The 7371-nt window shown below is 39.6% G+C and overlaps 1 non-coding gene across 1 annotated transcript; it reads right to left on the reverse strand.

Annotated features, from left to right (window-relative positions):
- Window positions 1-6525: 6525 nt before the first annotated feature.
- LOC136146231 (U6 spliceosomal RNA) lies at window positions 6526-6632 on the reverse strand. Its single transcript, XR_010658949.1, has one exon. It is a non-coding gene; the product is annotated as a U6 spliceosomal RNA (small nuclear RNA).
- Window positions 6633-7371: the final 739 nt, after the last annotated feature.

Raw genomic sequence — 7371 nt, forward strand, 5'->3', positions numbered from 1 at the left:
GAATGGTCAATGTTGAGTTATTCGGCAATTGCTCATGTAGTTATAAGAGGATCAGCTGTGAAGATTGCTCTCAATTGGTTGTTTTCAACTTTCAATGGCCGGCCACTACCCTCCTCATCTTCAAGGCTCTCGTCTCCTTTGCAAAACTTCTTGAACCACCACTGCACTGTTCATTCATTAGCGGTTCCTGGGCCAAACGTGTCATTGATGTTGCAAGTTGTCTCCACTGCTTTATGACCCATTTTGAACTCAAAAAAATTGTTCAAATTTGCTTTTTGTCTAACATCATTTATATAGTCTAAAATAAATATAAAATAAACAGCAAGTAATGTCACTAGCAAAAAATTAAAGTGAGAAATGCACATCAAAATGAAGTATAACATAACCACATTTAAGAATGCATTCTGATGTCAAACATCAAAATTCAACAGTGCAAAACCGCAGTTACTTTTGCACCAACCTAACAGCTGGAGCATGTGAAATCTAGTTCCCTGATCAGGGATAGAACCCGGGACCCCTACTTTGGGAGCATAGAGTCTTAGCCACGGGAGCACCAGCGAAGTCCCTGAAAAGGCTGCTTTTCAATGAACAAATGTTTTTAAAATTCTTGTTCACAAAGTACTCTGCTATGCTCACGCTTAGTCTTTCAGTCGTGTCCTGCTCTTTGTAACCCCATGGACTATATAGCCTGTCATCTCCAGGGAAACTTCCTGACCCAGGGATTGAACCTGGGTATCCTGCATTGCAGGCGGATTCTCTATTGTCTGAGCCAGGAAGCTATATTTTCTTATAAAAAAAAAAATTTAAGGGCTTCCCTGATGGTTCAGTGGTAAAGAATCTGCTTGCCAATGCAGGAGACATGGGTTTTATCCCAGACCCAGGAGAATCCCACATGCCTTGGAGCAACTAAGCCTGGTTGCCACAGCCACTGAGCCTGTGCTCTAGATCCTCGGCGCCACAAGCACCAAGGCCACGTGCCCCCTGGAGCCCATGCTCTGCAAGGAGAGACCACTGCAATGAGAAGCGCTTGCACCAGAACTCCACGCGCTGCAACTAGAGGAAAAAATTTGCACAGCAACTAAGACCCCATACAGCCAAAATTAAATAAATGAATTTAAGTTTTGCTTTTCACACTAAGAATTTATTTTCCTGGGATAGATTTTTGGGCATGATGTGAGGCAGGAAATCAAAATTGTTTAATCTTTTTTTCTTCATTTATTTTTATTAGTTGGAGGCTAATTACTTCACAACATTGCAGTGGGTTTTGTCATACATTGACATCAAAATTGTTTAATCTTATTAGCAATATAAAATTACATACAGATAACTTAGTTAATGTTTATGGGTACTATATAAAAGTTAACATATATTACATAATACATATTATATATGTTAACTTACATATAAATATATATTAACATGCATATATATTCACACATACTATTTAGTTAACACATATATTTGGGAGACAACTCTCTTCCCATGTCAGAAGATGCAGAATTCCTCATTTTTTTGTTATTACAGGATCATGAGTGCGCTATGATTTAATGAGACTCCTATCAATAGATGTTTATGTTATTTTTAGTATTTACTACTACATGCACTGCTTCATTAAATAATCTTGTACATTGTATATTTTGTATTATGGACACAAATTTGCAGGATTAATTCTTAGATTATAACTATTTAATCTAAAGTATGTCATTTAAATTTCATTTTTAGGTTGCTCTCCAAAAAAGAATGACTCAATTTACAGCTCCACCAGCAATGTCTGAGAATGTCTGTGGCCCCATACTTGAACCTTTTCTGAATGCAAAATCAATATTACTCCATCAAAGACAGGCCATCAAAACTACCTGGAAATCACTATGCATAGCTTCCTGTCAGATAAAGCTGTTTGAGTCCCTGGTGAAATTCCCAAAGCTAAGAGAAGATAAGGGCGCTTAAATCTGCAGTGGCCAGTCAGATGCAGAGGTTCCTATTCTGTTCAAAACTCTTATATTGTAACAGCGTTGATTTCAGCACCTAGTCTAACTCAACCTAGCTCAAACAATAAGGAAATCTGTTTGTTTGCAAAACAGGAAGCGTGGAGCAGGGTTGAATTTCAGGTCTGGTTGATTCAGCAACTCAACTTTTTCAAGAACCCACAAACTTTTTTTTCCCTGCCCTTGGCAGAGTCTCTTCCTAAGGCTGGTGGTAAGATGGTTACCAGAGCAATGGATAATATACATTTCCTTATTCATGTTTTCATGTGGCTTTCTAAGAACACACACACACACATATCCTCTGGCTTGCATCTCCTCGCCTCTAATTTGGCTCAGACTAACATACATCTGTCCATTCTGAACATACCACAATCAGGGTAACTTGAGTATTGCATTCACCGCATGTGCTACACTGCTTTGGTTTTCAAAGGCTATGGTGGAGACTATTAGATGCCTGCCTCCACCAACTGGAAAAAAAAAATCTTCCTTTTTTCTGCACCTGAATTTTCCAGCATATGGACATACAGAATGAAGGCTGTTTCTAAATGTGGCCCTGAGACTAATCTGGCCAAGCTTAAGTAACATGTGCAACATCTGGGAAGTGTCCTTAAAGGTAGAAGGCAAACTCTTCCCTTTCTTTTTTGCTTCCTGCTGACTGGAATACAGATGTGATGGCTGGAGCTGGCGCTGTTATGTTGACACTGAAGGGTTGTTGTAACTGACAGAGCACCAAGAAAAGAGGGTCCTGTGTCCCTGATAATGCAAGTACAGAAGCATGCTAATTAGCTAACTGGGCATTATGAATCTCATATGATCACCTTAAGAAAGTACTAGGAACTGAATGGCTTAGACAACTGTCATTGTCTCACATTTCTGGAGGAGGAAGTCAGCGAGGTTAATTCCTTCTGGGTCCTCCAAAGGAAAACCTGTCTCATGCCTCTCTCCTGCTTCTGGTATTTGCTGGCATTACTTGGCTTGTAGATGCATCTTTCCAGTCTCAACCTCCATCTTCACCTAGGAGATGTGTCTCTTTGTGTCCAAATTTTCCTCTTTAAGGACATCAGTCATATTGTATGAAAGGCTCACCCTCCACCAAAATGACCTCATCGTAACTAAATATAACTGCAAGAACCTTATTTCCAGATAAGGTCACCTTCTGAGCTCCTGGATCACATTCAACTAGGTAATGCCAATGGTAACATCTTCAAATATAAGCTAAACTGACTCTAATTCTGGTACTAGCTGTATGTCTTCCCCAGGAACATAGCCCAGAACCTCTAAGCTGTTATCTAAGAACCAAGTCTAATCATTAAAGTCATTAATTTCTTTTTTTTTTTAAGTCATTAATTTCAACAAGCATCCCTTTCACTGTATGATGGCTTCAAGAAATACAATCTTTTCTCGAAGTTACTCTTGGATTTCTCATCTCTATTTGACTAAAGTCTAATGCATTCTGATTAGATGGCAGCATTCTCAGCCACTCTGAACTTTCAGTCATACTTCATGGTCAGCATCTGATGTTTATCATGTTCTGCCGCATCTAGTAGTTAATCATGTACTTTCTCTTTTCTCCCAGGACTAGAGGCCTTATTCCCCTCTGCATAAAGATGTCTCAGAAGGGACTACCCTGGCGGTCCAGAGGTTAAGACTTTGCCTTCCAATGCAGGGGATATGGGATATGCAGGGATCAGGGATCCCTGATCAGGGAGCTTACATCCCACATGCCTCACAGCAAAAACATAAAACAGAAGCAATATTGTAACAAATTCAATAAAGACTTTTTAAATGGTTCACATCAACAAAATATTTTAAAAAAGAGGTCTAAGAAAGGTATAATGCATAGGGTAGGTGCTGCACAAATATTTATGCCACATATACTATCTTTTTCATTTGAATAGGATTCAGTTTGTGTCAACTTGAAATTTTATCAAACAAATGTCTCATGTCAATCATGTGACACAAAATATATGCCTTTAAACTTGGATGTGGTACTTTGGGCCAATCATAAGACAAACAATCCCTTGAGTAATCTATTTTTGCTAGCCAAATGGATAAGGGTAGAGTGTTTTCAAAATTTAGTGTACTAAAATTAGGGTGGCTTGTTAATATTACCATTCGACATTGTTATCCCAGTGGTTTCTGATTTTAAACATTATCTCATTCCACTTAATTTTTTTCCTATTCTGGAAGTTACTTGTTTTTAATCTCAATTTCCAAAATAGATGAGTTTCAAAACCATTTTAAAGCATATTATCATTAATACTTTCTAAACTGAACAGATTGCACTAAGTGTTAATGTGATACATGAGAATTCTCAGCTAAAGAACTGAAGTGACTTACAACACTTTGCTTGAAATATATATGGTAGTAGATTTTTAAAAATAGCCACAATGTTTTATGGATCATCTCCTCAAGAGGTGGGATTTTTTTTTTTACTTTTTAAAAATATTTTGGCCACACGGTATGTGGAATCTTAGTTCCTAGATCAGGGATTGAACCCACAACCCCCTACAGTGGAAGTGCAGAGTCTTAACCACTGGCCTGCCAGGGAAGTCCCAAGAGGTGGGATCTTCTTTCCCATCCTTTGAAGCTGAGCTGGTCTTTCCAACTTGCAATAGAATTTGGTAAAAGTGACATTGTGTGAACATCACAGTGTAGGCCTTAAGAGACTTTGCAGCATCTGCTTCTGCCTCCCTGGAATGCTTCTGCTATAAGTAAATGAACTCATTCCAGACAACTGAATGGAAAGAGGGGTCTAGGTGACAACACATACCAAGTGCCCAGCAATGGGAGTGAAGTATCTCAGGCCCTCTGTCTCCAGTCAAGCCACCAACTGAATGCAGCACCTGAATGAGCTGCTTTGAGATGAGCAGACCCACCCACTCAACCTACAGGATCATAAGCAACAACGAAATGCTGATGTTTTAAGTCACTGTGTTTTGAGACCATGTGACACAGCAATAGGTAACTGATACACAATCTTTAATATAACATTATTAAATTATTAGCCAAGTCTCAGTTTTACATATCAACAAAAGTCAGAGGTAGATGTGAAATGCCCAGAAAGCAGATGCTGGAGATAAAATCAGCAAAAGTTAAAGAATGTGTTATTTGTTTACTATTTATTTATTTATTTATTTCTGGCTGCACTGCACGGCTTGTGAGATCTTAGTTCCCCAATCAGGGATTGAACCTGGGCCACCAGAGTGAAAGCACTAAGTCCTAACCATTGCACTGCCAGAGAAAGCCTGAAAGTTAAGAATTTAAATTGAACTAAATTGGATAATAAGTACATTACATTTATAAATAAATTTTATTTTGGGGGGGCTCCAAAATCAGTGCAGATGGTGACTGCAGCCATGAAATTAAAAGATGCTTGCTCCTTGGAAGAAAAGTTATGACCAATCTAAAGAGCATATTAAAAAGCAGAGACATTACTTTGCCAACAAACGTCTGTCTAGTCAGAGCTATGGTTTTTCCAGTAGTTATGTGTGGATGTGAGAGTTGGACTATAAAGAAAGCTGAGCACAAAAGAACTGATGCTTTTGAACTGTGGTGTTGGAGAAGACTCTTGAGAGTCCCTTGGACTGCAAGGAGATCCAACCAGTCCATCCTAAAGGAAATCAGTCCTGAATATTCATTGGAAGGACTGATGCTGAAGCTGAAACTCCAATACTTTGGCCACCTGATTTGAAGAACTGATTCACTGGAAAAGACCCTGATGCTGGGAAAGATCGAAGGCAGGTGGAGAAGGGGATGACAGAGGATGAAATGGTTGGATGGCATCACCAACTAAATGGACATGAGCTTGAGTAGACTCCAGGAGTTGGTGATGGACAGGCATGCCGCAGTCCTTGGGGTTGCAAAGTGTTTGACATGACTGAGTGACTGAACTGAACTGAACTGATTGAGATATCCTTTGGCACATGTGTATGAGATCATAGAATGGAATATATCATTGCCCTTAAGGTTTATAATGAGATAACTTTCTCAATAACTCTTCAATAATAATAATAACTTCCTTAATAACTCAGAAAAATGAAAGATGAAATATTTTTTAAAATAATTGTTCAAGGATGCAAGTTCTTAGATGATTGGATTACTATCCACAGACTCATTTATCTTCACTGTATTTTAAAAATCAACACAACAAAAAGAGAAAGTTACGCCCCAATATATTTTTTTTTGGGGGGGAGCCTATATTTATTTTTTTATTTTATTTTATTTTATTTTTTCAGTGGGTTTTGTCATACATTGATATGAATCAGCCATAGAGTTACACTTATTCCCCATCCCAATCCCCCATCCCACCTCCCTCTCCACCCGATTCCTCTGGGTCTTCCCAGCCCACCAGGCCCGGGCACTTGACTCATGCATTCCACCTGGGCTGGTGATCTGTTTCACCATAGATAATATACATGCTGTTCTTTTGAAACATCCCACCCTCACCTTCTCCCACAGAGTTCAAAAGTCTGTTCTGTACTTCTGTGTCTCTTTTTCTGTTTTGCATATAGGGTTATCGTTACCATGTTTCTAAATTAAAAATATGGAACGCTTCACGAATTTGCATGTCATCCTTGCGCAGGGGCCATGCTAATCTTCTCTGTATCGTTCCAATTTTAGTATATGTGCTGCCGAAGCAAGCACGTTACGCACCAATATTTTTTATAAATATAGATGTAAAATTCTCAACAAAACACTAGCAAATTGAATCCACCAATATATAAAAAGGGTTATACATTATGTTCAAGTGGGATTTATCCCAAGAATGTAAAGGTGGCTTAACACCTGAAAATCAGTTCGTGGGATACACTGTATAATAGTGAAAGTGAAAGTCACTTAGTCGTGTCCGACTCTGCGATCCCGTTAACTATACGGTCCATGGAATTCTCTGGGCCAGAACACCTGAGTGGGTAGTAGCCTTTCCGTTCTCCAGGGGATCTTCCGAACCCAGGGAGTGAACCCAGGTCTCCCGTACTGCAGGCGGATTCTTTACAAGCTGAGCCACAAGGGAAGCCCTGTATCAATAGAATGAAAGACAAAAACCACATGATAGGGACTTGCATCATGCATCTTCATCATGCTCAGTGGTGAAGAACCCTCCTGTCAATGCAGGAGACACAGATTTGATTGTTGGTCTGGGAAGATCCCACACGCCTCAGAGCAAATGAGCCCACGCAACACGACTACTGAGTCTGTGCTCCAGAGCCCAGGAGCCGCAACTACTGAAGCCCACGTGCCCCAGAGCCTGTGCTCCACAAGAGAAACCACCACAATGAGAAGCTGGCGCACCGCAACTAGAGAATAGTCCCTGCTCACAGCCACTAAAGAAAAGACCGCAGAGCAACAAAGACCTAGCACAGCCAAGAAATAAATAATAAATACA

The sequence above is a fragment of the Muntiacus reevesi genome, chromosome 13 (genome assembly GCF_963930625.1).
Source record: "Muntiacus reevesi chromosome 13, mMunRee1.1, whole genome shotgun sequence".
NCBI lineage: Eukaryota > Metazoa > Chordata > Mammalia > Artiodactyla > Cervidae > Muntiacus > Muntiacus reevesi.